This window comes from Pteropus medius, unplaced genomic scaffold (genome assembly GCF_902729225.1).
Source record: "Pteropus medius unplaced genomic scaffold, Ma_sr-lr_union100, whole genome shotgun sequence".
Classification (NCBI taxonomy): Eukaryota; Metazoa; Chordata; class Mammalia; order Chiroptera; family Pteropodidae; genus Pteropus; species Pteropus medius.
This window is the reverse complement of record NW_024351729.1, coordinates 5570537-5594560: the sequence shown is the minus strand read 5'-3', so window position 1 is coordinate 5594560 and position 24024 is coordinate 5570537. Positions and strand designations below refer to the sequence as shown.

General features: G+C 32.7%; 1 pseudogene; it reads right to left on the bottom strand.

The window, feature by feature from the left end:
* Nucleotides 1–9389: 9389 nt before the first annotated feature.
* On the bottom strand, nucleotides 9390–9508 carry LOC120587849 (uncharacterized; annotated as a pseudogene).
* Nucleotides 9509–24024: the final 14516 nt, after the last annotated feature.

The following is a 24024-nucleotide window of genomic DNA, read 5'->3' as shown; positions in this document are numbered from 1 at the left end:
AAGAGTTCTAAGCCTATAATAAAAGTTTCTGAGCTGGTTTCTCCAGAAAATTATGAATATGGACCCCAAAACTGCAAGATTGGAAGGAGTAAATGAGTTGGAGGAGAGAGGAAGAATATGTGTCTTTAAAAATGAGTCTGCAAATCAAAATTACACACTAAACCAAACACAACTTAAAGAAAGAATTAATAACTAGGAATTTGTACTGATGAATTTACCCAGAACATAATAGAGAAACAAAGACTTCAAAGTATGAAGGTATAGTTAAGACCAAAGGAGACCAAATTGATAAGCTCTAACTTGTCTAATAGTTATCCAGAAGAATTAAAAAACAAAGACATCAAAAAGTAATTGTCAAGAATTTTCTAGAATTGTAGAAAACTATCTGGGCTTAAATCGTTCTAACAATGAAGCTGAGGGTTATGAATTTAGCTATGTAGGAAACAACTGAGTTCTTAAATTAAAAGTATTCTTATGCAGTGAGTAGGACTAATAAAAATACATTTATTTCTAGAAATAGTATACTAAAAGGGAAAATAGCAATTTGTAAATAGAAAATAGAGAAACCTAAATGAAGAGAAAAGATAGATTACTGCCAAAAGCATGATAATTAAACTGATATTAAACTTCTGTCAGTAATGCATGCCAGAAGAGAAAGGAGAGCAACATTTTTAAAGTTCTGGGGCTAAAGCATCATTCAAAATGAAGGCAAAATAAGTTGATTTTTAGAAAAAGACTATACTAATTGCCAACTATAGATTTTTCTGAAAGAATTACTAAAGGGTGTGCTTCAGTAGGAATAGAAGTAAACCCAGAATGATGCAGAGAGAGGGAGAAAAATATAATGCGAATTGGCCATTCTGATCCTAAGAAACTATTTGTTAAGAAAAAAAGAAAATCAGAATTATGCTATACAAGTGTTTCATTTGAGATTGGTTACTATTCAGCTGCATTCAATTATTAATTAGCTATCAAAGAAAGCTCCGCATTACCTGCTAATTCAGAATGACTTTCAGACAACTCCCAGAGCCCCTAGTAATTTCTCTTCCAAATCCACCAACTTTCTAGTCCTACAATTAATTGGGAAGATCATTTAAAAGCAGCTCATTAATCAATTCTTGCTAATACTATCTGCTAATGTTGTATATGGTAGATGTTAATTAGCGTGGAAATAACTGAAAAAATTAGGCAAATTCAATCATGTTGAGTAGTTTATAGCTCTGAAAATTAAAAATAAGTAAAATTGGTACAAAGGTAAACACACACACACACACACACACACACACACACACTGCACACAGAGGAGAAAATAAAGGAGCTGAAGGCTATGACAGGAATGAGATGATAGGCATTTCAAGTCAGAAGTCTGCTAAGGTAAAGAAGGGGACAAGAAATTGATCCAGAGTCTAGCTAGGTCTAGTTTCAGGAAAATTAGAAACTAGTTTCAGGAAATTATAAAAGTATAAAATTAGAAACTAGTTTCAGAAAAATTAGAAAAAATAAAAGGCATTGGCCCTAGGCAAGGTGGTGTCCAGAGATCAGTCTTCAGACAAAATGTTTCAGGATTGAACAAACATTTGACGAATACCTCCTGTGGTCTGCTACCTGTATTAGGTGCCGAGGAGGAATACAGAGGTTTGGAAGATAAAACCATGGCCTGTAGAGGCAATCAGCTTAGTGGGAAGACAAATATACATAAATAATTTTACAAGGCATGCTAAAACAGTGGTTGAAAATAGGTGCTAAGAAAATTGAAGAGAGGAGAATTAAATTCCAATTAGGAGTAATTAGAAAAGTGTTTTAGAGGAAATTGTTTTAAACTGGATCTTAAAAAATGGATAAGAAATTTATATCAGCCAATGGGGAGGGGCTTTCTAAGCAAAGCTACATAGGTAAGGAGTACAAAAAAAATAAACCTTAAGATTCAACTGAAAATATTCTCAGCTGGGCCTATTTACTTACCTTTTCCCAAGACAAGGACTTATCTTTGTTGGAGACCTCATCAAGTCCCCAGAAAGAAGCAAATAGATACATTTGAACAGAGGAAAAAGTGAAGTGACAAGGAGGACAACTCTTGAAAGAATGGAGGCAAGCAGAGAAATATATATGTATATACAATATTCCTTTGTCTGTTTAAAAATGCTTATAAGTAACCACATTGTTCATATTATTCTGTAACTTTTTTCCACTCAACTTTCTTTTTATGATCTCTATACTTTTTTTTTTATGATCTCTGGCTCATTCATTCCATCTTTCTGCTTACCCATGTTTCTACTGAAATACCTTTAGATTCTATTCACTTTTTCAATGATACAAACAATGCTACTTGCATTGTAGAAATATCCTTCTACTTGTCTTCTTATACAGCCGTGGAAGTTTTTCTAGAGAATATACCTAGAAAAGGAATGGTATATATACATTTCCAACTTCCTAGATATGGTCCTTTGTTCACCTTAATCTTTTTATGCTCCCTCTCCCTGACTCATCTCTTCTCCTGCCACTCACATGGTAGGTAATTAATAGATATTAATAAATTTTCAAATAGTCATGGGAATGTAAAGTATAGTATAAGGAATATAGTCAATAATATTGTAATAACTATGTATGGGGTCAGATGGGTACCAGCTTTATCAGGGTGATCACTTTGCAAGTTATATAAATGTCTAGTCCCTATGTTGTATACATGAAACTAATATAATATTGTATGCAAACTGTAATTGAAAAATAAAAAAATTTATTGAAAAATAAATTTTCAAGATAGAAAGAAGAGTAAAATTTGCTAGGGGCTGAGGGTAATGAGAGCGAAAAGAAGACTAGCAAAAAAAGAGAGGGAGAAATAAAGAGTGGCTTTAGTTTATTGGCAGTCATCTTGCACCTTGGAACACTGGGCCTCAGTCTGCCAGTGAGCGGGTCGAGGAGCGTCTGGAATGGAGGCTGTCTGGGAGGCAGCAGAGCTCGTTCTGAGAGCTTAACGAGCTTACTTAGATTGGAGCCATGCTCCGTGGAGCATGTGTGTTCATGCCTGAAGGCCTGAGTCAAACCTGGCTCCTATTCAAACTGAGTCTCAATCTTTGGCTTAAAAATGAGGTAGCAATACAAGTAATTACCTCTGGATATTGTGAAGATTTAATGAGAAAAAACTATGTGAAAGTGCCCCATGTATGTACTTTATTTGTAAACATTTAAATGTTTTTCTCCCTATCCCATGCTTTTCCTCTTCTAGCTTTTCAGTTTCAGTCCCATAAACTGTTTTTCAGATGTCATTCTTAGTCTCTTTAATATAATGTTTGTACTCCTCTGAGTATACTTTTAAGTGTGGAACACAGAAATGATCAATATACTTCAGAATTTGATCAACCATGTAGAGTGGACCAAAATATCAATTGCCTGGTTTTGGATATTACATAGTAGCAATTCATTTTAATATCAAAGTGATTGTGGTAGCCACTCTCAGTGTTGACTTAAATTGGGTTTAAAAAAAATCAGCTAAAATCCCCAAGTGTCTTTGATATATCCTGCTGTAAAACTATATTTTTGCTGTATGATAGTTAGGTACTTCTTTTTTTAAACTCAGTTGCAATACTTTACATTTATTCTCATTAAAATTAATTCGATTTAGTCTGGCCTTTCTTAATTGTGATTCTGACTTTGTTATCAATATGTGTATTATTCTTTTTTTCTAAAACAAACTCCTCTGGCTCATTTTATGTTCTGTTCACTTAGGAACAAGTACAGAAAGAGACGATTTATCTTTTATCTTTCTTTCCACCTCCAGCTCTTCTCTCTCTCTTTCCTTTCCTCCAGCTCTTCTCTCTACCTGAAATATTCCTTCTTCAGTTGTCTCCATAGCCAACTCCCTTCTTCCTTCAAGTCTTCTTTGAGCCTTGGCTCCAATTTCACCTTCTTATGAGGCCTTCCCTGACCACTCATGGATAATACAAAGAACATATTGTAGGTAATCAATAAATATTAGTTGGGTAAAATGACTATATTTCAGGCTGCTATTGATTGGGATAAATTAATGTAGAAGCTTCTTGTCACACTGGTAATGCAAATGCCTCTTGGATTCCCACAATGCATGGATCATCACTTTTAGTTTTTGATATTTTGATAATTTGCTTGTTTTTCACAGATATTTTAGTGAGAAACTAAAAAAGGCTGAATCAGGGAATGTTAGATACCATTTTATACCAGGCATGTCAGATAGTCTTTATATGTGATAAATCTCCAACCAAGTCACTGATAAAAATATTGATTAGAAGAAGCCAAACACAGAGCTCTGAAGTACAGCTCCTGTAATCTCCCTTTAGTCATTTATCTCTATGCTTTTGTATAGTCACTTATTCAGTTGGTATTCGCCTGGTGGAACCATCATTCGTCTTGCATTTCTCTCTGTGAGCTCAAAAGATATGATGATTAAAATTGGCGAATACGGGATTCCAGATCAATAACAATAAGCGATAACATTTGTTGAATATTTACTATCTGCTGGGCACCATGCTAAGTTTATTACATACCATATTTTATTTAATGAATTTATACCACTTCTTTTCTTTTTTTAAAAAAAAATGTAATGAGTGAGATCATAAAGCTAGTAAATGATGGAATGAATCTTTGACCCCAGACAGTCTGACTCCAGAGTCTAATCACTGACTCTGTTATTCTGACTTCTTGACAGATATATTCTGTTTGTGGATGTCCCTGACTCAACATCCTAATTTTTCTGACATCAAATATGTTTTGGAAAGCCTACTATGTGCCAAGACATGTGCTTGGAAGGAGAGAAACAAACATGAAAATGACCTGAACCCTATCTCTCAGGGCTAAAAGAGGGAATTTAGAATTGTGGAACACACAGCACAAATTTTACATCTATCTACTGTAGTTATCTTCTTTTTTCTTTTTCTTTTTAAATTTAGTAAAATCCTTGCCTTTATGCCAATGATACTTGGTTCTAAAAACCTGTAGGTATCCAATAAACACAAAAATCCAGGATAAATACACCTCTCCTCAGATGTTTCTAAAACCTAGAAACTGGGGACACTTTCTTGACAGAGCTTGCTTATTTATAGCTCCACATAAATGCCAACTGTTTGAACCATGAGAGTAGCTGTGCTTAAACAGATACCCTTGACCTGCTGCCAATGTGCTGTCTTTGATCTTGTGAGACTTTTACTAAGTTCTCATGCGATCTCATCTCACTGCCCCTTAACTAAAAGCAATTTTCATGTTTTATATTTAATCCATTTGAGGCACTGAGCCAGGTGGTGAATTAATTACTTTTGTAGGTTGAGAAAATATCCCAACTTCATTATTAAATTTAGCTAAAGTTAGAAACTTTTTTGAAAGCTGTATTTATACCATTTAAGCTTTTACTTCATTAAAAATATGTCTATAAGACAGAGTAGTATGGTTTAATGGCTGATTCCAAATGTTTTGGGATAAAGGTTGTTTTAATCACAGGTAAAACTATGAAAGGCTATATTTGTTTGTAGTTTCTTTTTGAGGCAATGACAAATTTTCTTGGCAGTGCTATGGCTATGTAATCTTCATAATTGGAGGTAGAGGGGAAAAAATCTAATTTAAAGTTTATGGAATTTACATGGAGGGTTACTTCAACACACTGAACAATCTGGAGAGAATACTGTTACAATAGTATTTCTCTGAAAAGGAGAGGTGAAAGAATTAAGAAAGCTCTGAACTTGAAGTCAGAACACAATTCTAAATCTTGTTTCCAGCACTAACTTGAAATGTTACCTTAGCCAGGCCTCATAATATTGCTGAATCTCAGTCTTTTTGCTTGTAAAATGGGAATAATGATAATTCCTCATTATTCTGGGACCCACTGTAATAGTTAACAAATTGTCTGTATTGGGGTAAGCACTTAAAAATGTTATGGTTTTTGAGTCTTAAAATACATTGCAAATTATTGTGGTTCTTGATGCTACTGGATACTACTGTTGAGGGTGGAGAGGAGATGAGCATTACCATCTTTCACCAATGGAGGAACAATATTTTAAATGACTTAAACTTCATCATTTGGAAAGAGGCAGAGAATCCTCCCTATGAGTCCCTGTTCAATAGCAGGCAATACAGTAATAGAAGAAAAGGCCTCTCTTAAATCAAGTAAGACTGCATCTTCCTTGAGTGATTGAATGTAGACTTTGACTATGTAAGCATTTCCAGAAGAAGGTCATTGTCTATGGAATTAATTTTTATTTTTGACTTAACAATGCCTGCTAGCCATCAGAACTTGGTAAAAATCCCACATGTTTAGTTAGGGACTGGCTTGATTGATGAAGATTTGACAGGAGTTGGAGGATAAATCCTTGCATTTAGGAATAAATAATTGAAGGATACTTTAGTTCTGGGTAGAAATTCAGTCTCCATCTAGACATGTAATATAAAGTAGAAAGTAAAAGCTATTATCTGAATATAGCTAAATAATGAAAGCCCTCATGTATCGTATACATAATAGATGCTCAATGAACTTTGCTAATTTTGTGAATTAAAAAAAATAATCTTTTTTCTTTTCAAAATTTTCTAGACAGCTCTCACTTAATACATATAGGTCCAGTATACACTAAGTATGAAAACTTTAATTTCTTACCTCTCTGTTTTTTTTTTCACTCTGTCTTCACATGTATTGACCTAGCTTTGTTTTGTATAGCTTTCATTTTAAAAATAACTTATATATAATTTTAGATCAAATTTACATTTTCAGACTATCCATATTACACTCTTTGAGATGTTAAAATAAACTATTCCTCAATATCCACAAACCCATCCTCCAAAAATCACTAGAGTGCGTTTCGAATTTATCATTAGTCTATATTATATATGGGTGTATTTTGTAACTCGCATTGCTAATATATTTAATATGTCTTCTATGAATTACTGCTAGAAAGTGATTCTAGGATGAAGAGGTAGCACTGAGGACAAATTCTAGTGTATAAGGCCAAGAAAGCTGGGTTCGACTTAAAATGTGGCATAAAAGAATTCATATTTTAAATAATAAATACTCCAAAATTAAAAAAGTATATATAAAACAATAATCATTTAAAAATGCATAAAATTATTTGATTTTAAAGAAAGCCTGACTACATATAAGACCAAGTTTGACAATTTGAGTTTCATTTCCACCTAAAACCTGATACACTTGCAGTAAACTACGTTGTATATGGCTTTCTCTTTTTAACATGCCAGTGTTATATACTAAAAAATACTTGATAGATACAGTAAAAAAATTATTTAACAAGCATTTAATAGTGATTTGAAAAAGTAAAGAATCTTGAAAAAATATTGAAGAAAAAAGCGCTGACCTAGGTTAGGATTTAACAGGGGCTGACAGTCTAATAGAGAAAATTAAATATAAAGAAAAAGAATCTAAATATGAGGCAAAATGTGGTAAGTATGCAAATAAAGTGTTAATGAAGCTTAAGAGAAGGTGGAATTTTTTTTTCTTACGGGAAATGGGGAAGGGGAGAAGAAGGAGATTAACAAACTCAATGGAGGAGTTGTCTTTTGTGCTGGCTCACCAAAAATGAAACAGTAGAGAAGAAAAGAGTGTATCATAAGCCTCTCATTGCCCATTGTGCAGCTCAACTACTCATCAATTAATCTCACTCCTTTCCCTTGGAAGCTAAGATTCCTTATATTTCCCCAAACTTGCCATGCCTCTATGCTCTGGCACAGGCTTACTTCTTTTCTTGGAATACCTTTTCTCCCTATTATTTCTTATAAACTCTCATCCTTCCTCAAGACTATCTAAAAATCACTCTGCCTTCTCCTTCTCCAATCTCCCAAAGTTTGATCACTTCTTCCTCTGTGCTTTTATACATTTTGCACACTCCCTGTTATAACAGTCATTGTTGTTATGCCATCAATTTGTTCATCTTGGGAGGTTCAAGAAACGTGAGTTATCTTTATATAATTATTTTTTATCACAATGCTTGACACTGAGAAAATAATACAACTTAGTTACATAAATAAATGAGATGATTAAACTGTGTTATGTATCATTATAATATTAATTTGCATTTCCCTAATGACTAATAATGTTGAACATCTTTGAATATGCCTTTTGGGTATTTATATATCTTTTTTTTTTCTTTTTTGGTTAAGTATCTGTTCAAATTTTGCCAGTCTAAAATTTTGTTTAATAGGGTTGTATGAATTGTCTATATTTTTTGGTTTCTTGAGATTTTGGCTAACTTATAGTGATTGATTAGATTGCACCCATGATCACTTCCTTACTTCCTAGGGTGGTAGATTGCAAAATATAGCCACATTTTTTTCCTATTCTTTGAAAATAATACAACTTAGTTACATAAATAAATGAGATAATACAACTGAGATAAAACAAAATAAGATAATACAAATGAGATAAAACAAAATAATACAACTTAGTTACATAAATAGATTGCCAATTATCCAATCAAGAATGAGGTAGAGAGTATTTTCCCATATTCTTGAATTTGAGCTTGCCCTGTGACTTTCTTTGGCCCATAGAATGTAGCAAAAGTGACACTGAGTGACTGCCTAGGCAAGGCATAAAGAGGTCTTAACTCTACCAGAGACTACCAGAAGAACCCCCCAGTCAACCCACAGAATAATAAGCCGTGGTTGTTTAAAGCCACAGAATTCTTAGGCAATTTGTCACAAAGCAATAGATAACTAATACACTAGGACTGAAAACATTCAAGAAGTGTTTCATTTATTGGATTGGGGTTGGGCAAAACTAATGCTGGAGCATTTGCTACTTTCAAAGATAGAGATTGAATGGAAACACAATCCTATCTTATGACCATCATTTGAATTATTTACAACACGGAGTAAAACTAGAGATAAAAAAAATATGATTTATAATTTTAGGTAGTATAGAGGTAATTCTAAGGAGCTATAGTCTAACCTCATGATAAAGTGGTATTTAGAATGTTCTCTAATAATACGAGTGAAGGAATTAACAACTTGCAATATATATACAGTCATACAAAGAATATGGTACTCTTGGAAACAGTCCCAAATATTATCAGAACACAATAAATGCTCATATAGATGCCAAATGAAGTAAAAATTTCAAAGCCTGGAATGTTTTGACAAATGTTTATCCTCCTTTGTACAATCTAGAAAATTTATTAAGTAGATTTGCACACAATACAAATAAGTATTCTATCCTTGGGAGATAAAAAGTTTTGAGAGTGTTATGTACAGGGTAGACCCTCAAATATCTGCTAACTGGAGGAGCTCTTATTTTTCTATGTTATCTGCCTCTGTTTGCTAAGCTCTATCATATTTTTAATCTTATACAGTTAAAGATAGAGAAATGTTACTAAAATATTTTTGAGGCAAATATGCAGAATCACAAAAACCACCATATATATATTTTATATCTATAGCATCTGGTCTTCCTAGGTGGTCTCCCATCCAAGTACTAACCAGGCCTAAGCCTGCTTAGCTTCCGAGATCAGACAGAATTGGGTGTATTCAGGGTGCCATGGCTGTAGACTAAAAAAAAACCACTGTATATTTAAAGCCTTTATCTGGGGAAATGGCAACTGTGAATTAGTGGTTGGATCATATAGGTATTCCAAATAGCATTTTTAGAAATTCATTTAGCACTAAATTATATTCTCACTCATCAGACAATTAGAACATAGCATACATGTGGAGGAGTGGGGAAGAAATTATCTATCAAGCATATCTCAAGGCAGTTGGCAAATGTTCAGATCTTGGAGGAACCTAGTTAGCACCCTGTTATAACTATTGCAAAAGTAATTTTCTTTCTGAAATGGAAAATTAATGTAATGTTCCTGAAGGGAAACATTTAATAATAATTAAGTCAAGGCATAAGGCACTTGATTCCCTTCTGTGACCATAGTCCCAATATATTAGTAACCCTGCAGCTCTACTCGTAACTAGATTGTGGTTCAGAGACTAAATCATTCAACCGTAAAGTTCTGGTACTCTCCTTTCACCTGTTTCATATGAAAATCAGAATTGAATTGACGAATATTGCTGAAAAGTCTAATAAACTTGTTTTTTCAAATTTTTAAAATCAAAACTATGTAAAAGCCTACTAACTTTATACCAAAAGAAAAAAGTCACTTTAATGAGTTATGTTAAGACCAAATTCTGGTTAATATATTTCAACTTATTTAGGCCATCATAATGAATTAGACATCTAAAACAGAGAAAGAGAATTTACATTTTATATGAATATTGTTTTGCAAGAAAATACTACATCAATAACAAAGGAAACAACTATTAGACATTCAGAAAATTCTATTCTATTATTATAAAACCATCAGTAGAAATATCACTTAAATTCTATTCTATTATTATAAAACCATCAGTAGAAATATCACTTAATAGAACAAATAGCACTTAATAGAAGAGTAGATATGTTTCAACAGGTTAAAGGTTACATCTTAACAATTTTCTTTTGTAATTTTTTCCTTACTTTGTTACATTTTGAGCTCTGGTTCTATTTAACTCCATATGCTTAACTTGTGGAATCTTCAAATCATCTATTCCAACTTACTACCTATGAAGCAGTCTCTTCCACAGCATTCTTGACAAGCACTCTTTCAGTATGAAATATTTTCACAGAGAAGCCAAACAACGATTCCACTTCCTTATGTTACAGGATATGTCACTGTTTGACAATTTAAACTTGTACCAAATTTTCCTACCAGAAATCGTGGTTCTACTTGACAGAGCTGATTCCACTTATGCAACATAGCCCTTCAAATATTTTTCAGCAATGTTCATGGCATGAGAATATTTGTCTTTTAGAAAGATTGCTTTGGCTGCAGAGTGTAGCAAACTGAAAGGGCATAAAACTGAAAGAAATCCAGAAAGAAACTAAAGTGACATATTATAAGAAAGGGACAAAGGGAACAACTGGTTTCACATTCCCAAGGTGTCCAGTTCATATCACTGTGAATTTGATATGGTTGAGATGATAATTAAACTGGCTAACCATTTTGGAAACAATTTAAAATTACTACCCTACTACACACAAAACACACCAAAATAAACTGGAGATGAATTAAAGATTTAAAAATAAAAATGAAAAATTAACATACTAGAAAAATTATAGGATGATTTTAGAAAAGTCTTGAAATGAGAAAGCCTATTCTTAGTATTATATCGAACCCAAAAATACATATAAGAAAAGATTATAAAATTTAATCATTTTGCAAGTATGAGTCTCAGTCTCCAAAATTGAGTATGTAGTCAATAGCGTTATTACCTTAAATTAATCTACTTTCAACCTCCTAACAGATGGTCAGGAAATTCCAACCTTGTTATACTTGACACCCTTTTGTCTTCCTCAAGGTGGCACCAAAATCAGAGAGGCTTATATAGTTCTTATGCAATTATGCGTGTTGCAGGGTGGAATGATGCAAATGTAGGTTGATGGAATGCAAATATAAGTGTTTTTAATTTCCAGAGAATTTCTCATGCTGTCATTCTCAATATTTAAGTCCTTGGTTGGTCCTTGAAGTCAGGTAACTCTCTATGGCTTCTGTGTCACACAGGGATTAAGGGAACCAGCCTCCTCTGCCTGGATCTATGATACAACTCTCTTCCCTGGGATCCTGCCACCTCCCCAGTGTACTGCCAGAGGCAGCTCTGAAACTTGTGCACTAAAACTCCACACTAACTCCTGTTTCTCCACTCTGCTCTCCTCGCCCACCTGTCCTCCCTCTTTTTCTGCTATCATGAACTTTGATAGTGAATTTCAAAGTACTCATATTACTAATAATTGCAAAAAGATTGAACATTCCTTCAAGGGCAAGGAAACTATGGTCTTCAAATTCTCTTAGGAAAAAAATATTTGAAGAAAGAGAGAAAAACTAAAAGATTAGTTTTCCGTTTTAAACCGTCTTTACTTTCACATCATAAGTACAACAAATTTTTAAACTTCTGTATGGAAAAAAATCATGGCAAAAAATCCTGAAAAATAAAAAAATGGGGGGGAGGGGAGGGAGGGAAATTACTGCAATTTGTATAACAAACAGGGAAGGAGTTTTTACAAGTTAAAACACAAAAGACAGTATCTTATAGAAAATTTGGCAAAGAACATAAACAAGCAATTTAGAGGAAGAAATACAAACTATCTTTAAATATGAAAAATTGCTAAAAAAATGTAAACTAAAGTAACAATTAACTATCATTTCATACTCATCACATTGGCATTTTTTCTTTTTATGTCAGACCCAATATTGAGGCTAGGACTAAGGTGAAACAAGTTATTTACCTCAAGGAAAAGAAATAATATTTTAATGAAAATTAATCCAAAAAAATCTATGATGAAAAAAACACCAAAATTTTAAATAGAGGCAGGATCCAGTCTTTCACTAATATGACCTTAATTCTGGCCCTACAAATATTGGTAAATATCAGGAGAAATATCATTCATATGCACTGTAAATGGGCTATAAATTAGTGGAGAATTTGACAATGTACACCATTGAAATATATATAACCCATAACATAAAAATGCCACTTTTAGGAATTTCTCATAATAAAATTATACAAAAAATGAATCAAGGTATCTACCTATTAATGCTCATTTAAACATTGTGTAAAGGGACAAAACATTGAAAAGAATGATAAACAATTGTTCAAATAAATTGTACCATAGCCATTCAACAGAATAATATTTAGCAATTAAAAATGATAGTTATGTTTTTACATAGAAACTTGAGCCATGCTATATAAGTAACTGAAAAAAGCAGCTTTCACTCTTTGTAGGCAAAATAATAGAAAGTTTGCTATATGTATACATCTATCTATCATCTATTTATCTCTATATAAAAATGAAAATTTAGAAAATGAACTCCAAAGTGTTAACTGTGGGTATCTCTGCGAAGGTAGAATCCTGGGTCCATGTTTCTTTCCAACTTTCTGTATTGATGAACTTTCTTCCAATTCCTAGTTATTTCCACCAAACTGGGGGAGGAGGGAGAACTTAGCTGAGAGACTGCCCATCAAATGAATAATTATCATATAAAGATCCTCAAAAAAGTTTAAAAGCTATTCAGTTCAGTTATTGCCACCCCTAGAAGATGGCATCCAAAAATCTCTAATGGGGGGACTGTGGCAATTTTAGTCCCCAGGACTTTTCCATAAGAGTCCTTGTTCTCTTTTGTTTTCAACAAATATGTATTCAAGTTCTGGATTTCACTTTGATTTACCCTTGAATGCTGCAATAATGACCCCCCTCCCCCATTTCTAAAGTAATGGGAGATTTCTTACAACTGACGTATCTCACTTTTATAGCTAAGCATTCTCCTATGCCAGTCCTTCAACCACAGTCGAGAACAGGAAAGAAAAAACAAAGCCAGCATCATGTACTAGAGCCTTGGGAAAAGCCTAGTGTTGTGGGAGCCAAGCCAGGGGAGAAAGTTACAAGAAAATGATGAGCAATGTCAAACCCTATAAAATTTAAGAGCATGAAGACTAAGTCTAGATTGTCTGATTAGAAAACCGAAGATTATTGGGCACTTTCAAAGGTACATGTCGAAGTAACATGTCAGCTGAGACCGTGGGGTAAAACAGTGGGTTAAGAACAAAGACAACAGGGGAAGAACATGCTAAGAACCTAAGAAAGTGAGAACAGGTGGGAAGAAAAGGACTTACCAAGACAGAAAACAAAACAAAACAAAACTATGAGCATTTAAAAAGCCAAGAGAGAGGAAAATATAGTACAATGAAAGTAAATAATTAGAGGAAAACAGTCCAGGGGAATATAGGACTGATTGGGATCTAAAACAAAATGTGAATGTGTGTGCAAACCATCTGGGCCTCTTTCTAATGTCCAGATTTTGATTCTTAGGTCCAGAACGGGTCCTGAAATTCTGCATTTTGAACAAGCTCCCAGGTAATGCTGATGCTTCTGCTTTTCAGGACACACTTAGAAAAGCAAGAAGCCCAGCCACAGTGCTACGCCTTGGAAAAGAAGAGAGACACCTTTTTCTCTGAGATTAAATTAGGAAAAGAGACATTACCGTTTTAGAAATCAAACTCGAGAAGAGAATGAATGAGGGAGTCTATGCTAAATGACTTTTAGCTCCTCCATAAATTAGGGGTGAGCTCATTTCTTGAGAATGAGAGAGTGTGGGAAATGAGAGCTTGAAAACAGTGGGGAAGTTTTGGATGAACTGTTGTAAGACGCTCATTAAGAGATCAAGAAGAGATGAACTGCTTTTCTGGTGAGGTGTATTAACAACATAATTAAACCATGGAATGAAGTGTGGGCTTTAGGAAAAGGAAGTAAAGATGACTTTCTCCAATTAAAATTAATGAGAGAAATTTCACCTATGGTGGCCACGTTGTGCTTGCTAATGGCTGCCTTAAAAGGCTCTAGGAATGCAGTTTACCCCATCAGCTACACATTTGAAGCAGCCTTCCCCAAATTTAACTCAATTGTCTAAACAATGTTCACCAAATGAATAATATAAAAACTGCAGCTACTAGTTGTAATCGGGCTCCCCAGAAACGAACAAAAAATATGGAAAAATGAGAGCCTCCAGATTGTTTAATATATGGGGAAAGAGCAGTTTTCAATTTTTTTCAAGTTAATTGTTTTATAAGCAATTATCCTTATTGGCACCTACCCAAGACCTGAGGTTGACATTAATCCTTCAGCATCAAATGGCTTGGGAATCCCTAACGACCTGAAGTTCTCCTGATGTCTCTTCTGAAAACCAGTTCCTCTCACATAGTCCAATCAGCCCTGCCATGCTCTAAATCGAGGACTCATTCTCATGTGCTGCCTTGGAATTTAGTTCTAAATGTGAGGTTAACATTAGAAAATGAACCTCCCCTATGTGTTATTCTGTTCATTAAAAATGGAATAGCAAAAGAAATTGCAAGCAGTCCCTTAGCCACCTTCAATATTCACAACATTCACAGAGTTTGTTACTGACATATGGAAGGATGAATGCAGAGGTGCTGGAGATGAACTCCCCTGAGACTGGGGCTGGGAGCAGCATAAGCCTCCAGGTCTTCCCTGTCTTGTTCTAGCAGCAGCTGCAACTCTCCCCCAATCCCGATAATTTTACTTTACAATCACTCCCCCATTATTAGTAATTTTATACACTATGAACTTCCCTGCTTTTCTCATCTTCTGATTATTTCTACCAGACTCATTCCCAAAACTCACCTGCCACGTTCCTCACCAGGCCTTCTCTAAAGTCATTTCCCTCTTCATGAAATTACCTCAGAAATTTCTTTCACATCACCTATCATCTATCTGTCATATGGGTATTTGCATATCTTATCTCCTGTATTAAACTATTAGCTTCTCAAGGACAGAATTCATAGCTTATTTTATTTCACATCTTCCATAGCATTTGATTTTATAAGTTTTTATCTGTATGATTGTTACTTATAAAAAAGTAATCTAGTTAGAGACTGCATGAAGCTAAAGCAAATGGTAATTGTGAAAACATGTTTTCGTTTCAGTTCTGGAACTCAGTAAGCATAGTCAAGGATACCACCTCAGTTTTCTCTGTATCCATTCATATCTTTATTTACTTCTAATTATATGCAGAGTATGTGATATGCATCCCAAAAGACGTTTGCAAGGGAGCTAATCAGTCCTATGTAACACACTTTTGATGAGTCAGACTCTGCACCCATAAACCACAATGAGACACATTAAACGTCAAAGCAACATGACCCCGCCCCCGCCACATTACAGAGAACAGAGATGAAGGCAAAAGTTATAAATTTAAAAGCAGTAAGAACATGCAGAAAAAATAATCCAGGTTTGTATAATCCTTTCTCTATTCAGCAAAAACATTTAATGCATTTTGACTAATGTAGTGGATACCATTTTGAATTTTACAACTTTTTTAATGTTAAACTGACATGACCATTTGGGATGAGACAATGCTAATCTCATTTTCTAGGAAATTCTAGAATAATTCATATACATTATTATCAGCAACTTTCCAGCTTAAAATGAACCCAGTAAATTTTTCAAAATAATCTCAGGCTTTTCTTCGGTTCAGTATCACCTCACTACTGTAATATATATCAATAGTAGCTTATCACAACATAAAATATTTGTGTCTAATCTGAAAAACATTTTGCCCTACTCTTTATAAGTCAGTTCTAGTTTTTTTGTCAACAACCACGAGAGTTTTCTTCAATGTATTAAATTACTACTGCTTTATAATAAGATTTAAATTAACCCGAAACACAGTATAGCCTCTTTTCCCTGAGACATAAAAATTTAACATATGATTGGCATGACATTTTCCAAATAGAACATACTAAATCATGTTCATAACAAGTAATCTTTAATATATGACACGCTTCTACTAAAATATTTAAATAACTTCTCTGGCAGGGATTAAAGAAGTCCTCCAAAATACCTGCTAAATTAAGAATTTTGTCTTATACTATACGCTGAATAGAATCAGGGTGGACTTACTTATGAGATAGTCAAAACTGGCAACTGTAGAGTAATTGTTTTTGAAGGGGTTAAATCTTTATTTATTTATTTATTTAAGAAATGATTTAAATTTCCTCCCCCTGTCTACCTCCCTAGAGTAATTTGAAAATATGGTCTATCTTCAGAAAGATCAAAAGACCATTTGCTGACTTCTGATTCTTATACAGACTTTTGCAATATATACATTTTTTAATCTCAAAGTATGATGTGTCTGTTGACAGTATTATAAACACCTGAGTGGAGGAAAAAAATTCAAATTATTTTAAATAATATAGTTACTACTTTTCTCCATTGTTTTCAATCATTTAATCTTATTTAACTTGGCATGACTAAGGAAGTTACTCTAAGATTGTGATAACAAAAAATGCTTGTTGTAAGACAGATATAGCTGAAATATTTTAATTATTACTTGGATAAAGTCAACATGTAAGTTTTTAAAAGTAATCTGGAATAGCAATCTTAACTGCTTTAGCAGAAAGCACTGGGGGAGTAAAATTCATTCTTTTCAAATTACTTCCTGATATGTAATCATCACAGAGACTTTGAACTGAGTGGACAGTAACGTAATCTGTCTCTTTGCTGGAAGCATTACATCAAACTGCTTCTATCTACATAGGTGAATCTTATGCTTGGGGACATTAAGAAAATTATCAATTAAGATCATTATCTTGAAACAATAGGAAGACCTGATTGTCCTCTGTAGCAACTGTAAATACCAACTTAAAATCTCATAAAAGAGATCTGTTTTTTATTTCTCATCTTTCACAATATCCAGGAAAGAGATTTTAAAACGGAAATACTTCTATTTTTGTTTGCAGAGCCTGTATAGGCATTTGCTCCCACAGATGTTCCACATTTGCACACAGGAAAGAAGAATGTTGAAAGCCACCTCCGTCATTTATAAAATGGTGACAATACTAAAAAACATTTTTTTCTCCTCCCTGGAGAGGTTTTATTAAAGGTTCCAGATATTCATCCTCTGTGACCACTGGGGATATTTGACTATAATTGTCTTTTGGGGGGTGTCCTCGAAAGTTTCTCCATGCTGTACATCTCTAGGACAAAGATGTTCTGTTGGTGTCAGAAAAGTGCTAATTATATGAAGACATTTCCTGGCTAGTCATTAAAGGGGGTTGTTAATGATGGTCTTAAAGAGGCTTAAGCATCATTTAAAAGGTAAATGAAATTATTTTACTGACTACTTATATATCTAAAAATGAGTGCTCTTTGTGAAATAGTAATGTTCGGACATGACAAAATGGTATCTAACTGCACAGTTTTATTGTTCAGTACTTAGTAGAGGAAGAAAGTTAATTGAATCATGAAAAATGTTTAGCAAGAAATTACTATAGTAATTTACCAAATAATGTTGACTCTAGTCACTTTTACAACTAGAATTTGCTGAAACACTTAGCCATTATTTATACATGGTAAAAAATTATTGGGTTGGCTAATCAATAAAACATTCACCTCTTCTGGAAACATTTTTTAAATTCCAAGCAAAAAACACGGAGGCTGTGAACACAACTGCACTGAATTTTATTTTCACGAATCCCATAAAGCTTTAAACTTTTATAGACTCTAACACTGTCACCAAAATCCACATAAAATCAGTTTTTCTACATATGAGCCCTTGCAGAGAGGGAAGACCCTTTTTACTTGCCTGAAAGTATTTCCATGTCTTAAATAAATGATTTAAACTTAAGCTCATTCATTAACAGGCTTACCAACTCAGCCTTAACCAAATTTAAACCATACCTATTAAACAGTAAGAACATATAAATAGTTATTTAAATGCATCTTTCTGTAAAATAAATTTTAAATGATTTGGTTTATATTAAATATCATGGCTCACCTGATTTAGCATCTCCCCTTTATTATGTTTTTATTTTTTGTCATTCTCATTACCAGTCTTGATCTAGTATTTTTTTGAAAAATAAAAAAGCAAAAATTTTATTTTACATTATGATGATCACTATTAGTATTTTATAGACATAATGACATGTTTCAGTTGACAAAGGGAACAATTTTCTTAGATTTCTTAACAGGATAGCTGTTATCTATTAGAATAAAAATGACTTGTTAAAATAAATCTATAGAAAAGTTAAATAAAGCTTTGAAAAATTTGGATAAGAAAAGCTGCTATTAGAAGATTTTTTATTAGTAACTTTTCAATGATTTTTATTGTTATTTTTGACATTCCCTCAGTAAGGGAGCATCATTAGCCACATTTTACAAAGGAATAAAGGCCGTCGGTGGCTATGTTTTATCAAGAGTGAGTTAGTGACTCATCACTTTAACCATTAAACTACTCATTAAAATTCTGTTGCTGTCTCTTTTTACAATCCAATTTCTTATCTATAGTTACAAATTAAATTATAAGCATATCCTAGGCTATTATTCCTTTCCTCTACTATTTTTCGAATATTTTGCATGTTCTTAAATATTGCTGACATTTTTCTAAAACTTATCGCTCTCCATTTCAGTTCTACCAGAAAATTTCCAACTCTTCCTTTAGAATCCTCATGATCTTTCCCAAACATGTGGCCACAAATTAAAAATATCTACACCTCACCCCACCAAGAATTATTTATAATCCACATACCAGAGATTCAAACTTCTTTATGGGAAAGAAGTTATAGTTGATTTATCATTATTATTTCTTAGGAACCTTTTAAATTTTTTATCAGGAAGAAAGAATTTGAGAGTAAGTTTAAGAAAGGGGAAGGAACAGGAATGAGATAGGTGTGAAAAACAGTAGTGGTAAAAGAATAAAGAAATATCTGTTTTCAGACAAGATCCTTCCTAAAAGTCATATGGAGGTGAGAAAGGTAGAAACTGTTGCCCAAGATGTGAGGTCAAACTTGATGAAAAAGAACCTTTTACTACCAGATTTCAACCAGCACATATTGGTAAAAGTATATATACTTTGAAAGAGTCAGTTATTCTTTACATATTTTAAGTCTATTTCTTACTCCTTTTCTCACTTCAATGATACCTATTTTAGGATCTGAGTTTTTCAAGGACAAGAAATACATCTGTTATGCTTTCTTGGCATAGCACCCAGCACAGTAAATGAGGGCGTTAAATAAATATTATCAGAAGAAGAGAAAATGAAAGGGAACACTAAAGACTGGTTAATTGCATCTTTTGACCTATTCTTTATTCTGGTAAACTTTTCTTTTATGAGACTAAGTATAAATATGCACTTTTATTTTCTATAAATTCCTGAAACTGATTCGATAGTCGCAAAAATATTCTGAGTTATTTTTCCTAGATACAGCCTGCATGTTGATAATGAAGGACATATTTTAAATGAATTCTTTACCTTATAGAAATTTAGAATTCTGAATGACTGACAAACTGAAAAAATAAATATAATACAACTTCATGGGAATAAATGAAGGATAATTTGCTTTGTGAAGAAACAACAAATTTGCATAAAAGAATGTAAAAAAAGTTACTATACAAAGATATTCATTAAAAATTATTGTTTCATTGAAGGAAGTCATAAAATCATACCATCTTGAGACAATAACAATTATCTAGTCCAGTTTCTATTATTTATATATAAGCAAATGGATGCAGATAAGTTAGATGACTTATCCAACTCAAAACAGTTAGAATAGGAGAGTAGACACTAAATCTCCTGACTCCTAGCCCACTGCTCACAGGATGGAGTGATATGATGATAGAGAAATTTTCATAATAAATTATGAAATGTGCCCAATTTGGATCTTGCCGACTTTAAGAGATATTAAAAAAAATGAAGAGAACTTGGCCAGAATCCATATGAAGTAACTGATTAGAGGTTTGGAGTTTATAAAAGGAGTTTTAAGAATTATAGTTATTAGGTCTTCAGGGGAAGCTTAATTACCAACCTCATGTATATCATGTTTTACACAGAGAATGGTAGGTAACCAGATGGTTTCTTTTCAAAGTCAGAAGAAGAGGAGACAAAATTGATGACACTTTCTAGTTAAGTATAGGAGGTTTCTTGTCAAATCATGTGAGAATTGGTCATTTTGGGAATATAAAATTGTATGATAAATTTGAACAGAAAAAATCTGAAAATCAATAAAATTAGATTAATTAGATTACTGATGGCATCAGATTTTAAAATTATTGTTTGATGTGATTTCTGGACTTTCAGAAAAGATCTTTAATTAGTACTCCTAAAAATTATGTCATCTAAATGATTATATATCTATTTTACTTTGAGAAAACAGATAAGATTCTCCTTTAATAATATAATGATAAATGCAAGGGTTTCAACATAATGTTCTTCCTATGTCCTGTGATATATTAACCAGGTAGGTACAATATCTTATATTTGCCCCATTTTTAACTTCAGAAATTAAACCACTTCAAGAAAAGAGGATGGACCACTCTATAGAGAGGAACCATAGCACAATGGTTAAGAACTTGGATACCAGTCTATCTGTGATTCTCAGCTCTTTTACTTCTAACTGTGTAAACTTGCGTAACTGGTTCATCCCTCTCTGTGCCATAGAGGGATGTAAAATAAAGATAATGGTAATCAACTCCAGTAGTTGTTATGAGAATTAAATGAGTTAAAAATCATCAACCACTTTGAATGTATGTCTTAATAGATCAAATAGTCTGAGCAATAGGAAACTCCCCTGCCTATCCAAATTGGAACATTTGTCTTTTTTGATTTCATACTTGAATTGAATCATCTGCTCTTCTCTAGTCTTGAGGATACTGATTTTTGGACTAGAACTTACACTGTAAGCTCTCCTGTGTCTCTAGCTTGAGAATATATATATATATATATACACACACACACACACACACACACACACACACACACACACACACATATATAGCAACATGCCACACACACACTCACTTAATTATATGTATGGAAGAGTTAATCATATAGAGTTTCTTTATATATATAAAATTTATATATATATAAATTTTATATATATAATTATATATATATATATATATATATATATAATATAATTTTCTATTGGTTTCTCTGGAGAACCCTAATACAATAGCTAAAATTAAAAAGCTAAAATCTTAACTGTTGGCAAAGACATATAGCAAATACATTTTGATTGAGTGGCAATATAAAATGGCACAACCACTTTGAAGTACAATTTTGATAGTTCTTCATCAAGTTAAGCAAACACTTAACTTATAACTCAGCAACTCTAATACTTGGTGTTTACTCAAGATAAGTGAAAATATATGTCCACGAAAGATTTGTACAAAAACCCATCAGATTTTACACTTAAAAATAGAAAAGTTTTGGATTTTATAATATCACACTTCTTTTCGTCTTAGTTTTACTTAAAGAAAAAAATCACATTATCGATGCTTGAAGTCGAATTCAAAATTTTGTCATTTTTGCCTCTAGTAATGAGAAATTGTGCCAAATTAGTGCGGAAAAATTCTTTCTTAAATGCATTTTTGTATTACACGTCAAAGGAATGATATTTATTATAACATAATTGATCCTTCAATTGCAGCGCACACAAAAAACACTTCCTAGCTGTATCATCTCTTCTAATAATGATTTAAATTTTCAGATACTTATGTTGTGAGCTTAGCTCATTGACATGAAGGCTAAATTGCAGTCATGCCACAAAACATAAATTAAAAGTTTTAAATGTGTCTTATTTTCCAAGGTCACAAGTCTAGGATTATATTATTTAGTAAAATAATAGTCTGTAAAAAATATTTTGAGTTTTCCAGAAACAAAACTGGGTTATCGACGAGGAGTATAATTGTGTGAAAGACAACAAAAATTTTGTAAATCCAAAAGAGGGGACGATATAGTTAGCACTCTACATCTGCAGAAGGGAAAAAAGTGGCCAAGGAAAAATTCTTGATGTCCTAATAGACATTTATGTTTTCAAATTTTTTTTTACCACTTAGTAAGAAATATATTTTTATCCTGAAAGACACATACTTGTATATAAATGAATCTCCAATACACACATCTCCATATGGATAACTGAAACAAGTTTTGTGAATTAATTATTTCTCTTACTTTACCCAATGCACTCTGATACTTTCTATTTCATTTAATTGAAAATGATGGTTGGACTGAAGTTTGATCAACACTACTCTAGTTTTGAAAGATCATTTGCAATTCTTTCAAAATGTAAACCAGAGGAAATAGCAGCAGGAGACAATTCAGGCAAAGAGAAGGAAGATATTCTAGAACGTAATTAATAAACATGGGGTCTTGGACCTAATGATCAGGGAATGTTCTAACTATCTTTAGAAGAACAATCAGCAACTATTTATCTAGGATAACTTTTAATTATATAATTTTAGACTTACTCATATATGGTAGATGGATCAAATGACATTCTTACAAGTTGCTTGAAGTTCTAAAAATATTCTAGAACTTCCATTTATTTAGTGAGTCATAATGAATTAATTGATAATTCTGCTTTTTAATTATTTCTTAGTGATTACAACTATAATTGTTTTTTTTTTCAGAACTTTATCTGCCCTTGATTTTATTCATTTTATCTTTGACAATATAATTTAATAAAACTATCGTGTGAATATTCAATTTTAAATGAGAGTTTTAACACAGAGATTCTATAAGAGCATGAGGTACATATATATAGATGACTAATGTTAAAATTAAAAATTTAAAAGAATATACATTTTAATCTAAATCATTATTTATAAAATTTGGTCAAAGATGAAAATGTATTAAAAGATAAAGTCTAAGTTTTAACTAAATTATTGTTGTGTAAGGATATTTTTACTATGTCTTACATTTATGTCTCTTTATTTTCTTTTTTTATGTTATGGTACTTTTAGTGCCCTTAGTAGCCATGTTTATAAATCTATTGTAAAGTGCTTGAGACCCATTAAAAACTACTTTCATATTCTAATCCATACTTGTGCCAAAATATGGTTTAATAAGGTACTCATGACTATCCCCAATAGTACATTATTGTCTTTTGATAAAATATATTCTCAGAAAATAAATATCCCTGACTTGCTACCTATTTGGAAATATATTAGTTATTAGAAAATAAATCTTTTCAATCCAATGCTAACAGTTCAAATAATTTCATGAATCAGAACTTACATGGTAAATTTGATCCCTGCTGTACTTGACCATAAAATTGATAAGATTTAAATTCAAGGGCATTCAAAACAAGTGAGGGCTCCTCTCATAAAACTAAAGTGGTAATTTAAAAATAGCTCAGACCTTCAGATTAATCATGCAGAATGGGATGGTGATAACCGTTGTGTCCTGTCACTGTTTTAGAGGTGAAATTGGAACAATGGAAGTCAAGTCACAAATGTTTCAGGCAAGCTGGACAATGTTCATTATCATTATATCCAGGTACAATGTTGTTCAGGCTTCTCCCCGAGAAAAATATCAATTCTATATTTTCTTTCATTTTTTAAGAAAATATTGTAAATAAATGGCTTGATTCCCCCCCACCCCCAACTCCAATTAAATAGCCCTGATTCTTAGTTCCATCTCAGGATGAAAAGAATAGAAATCTAGGAAGAAAATCTATTTCGAGTTTATT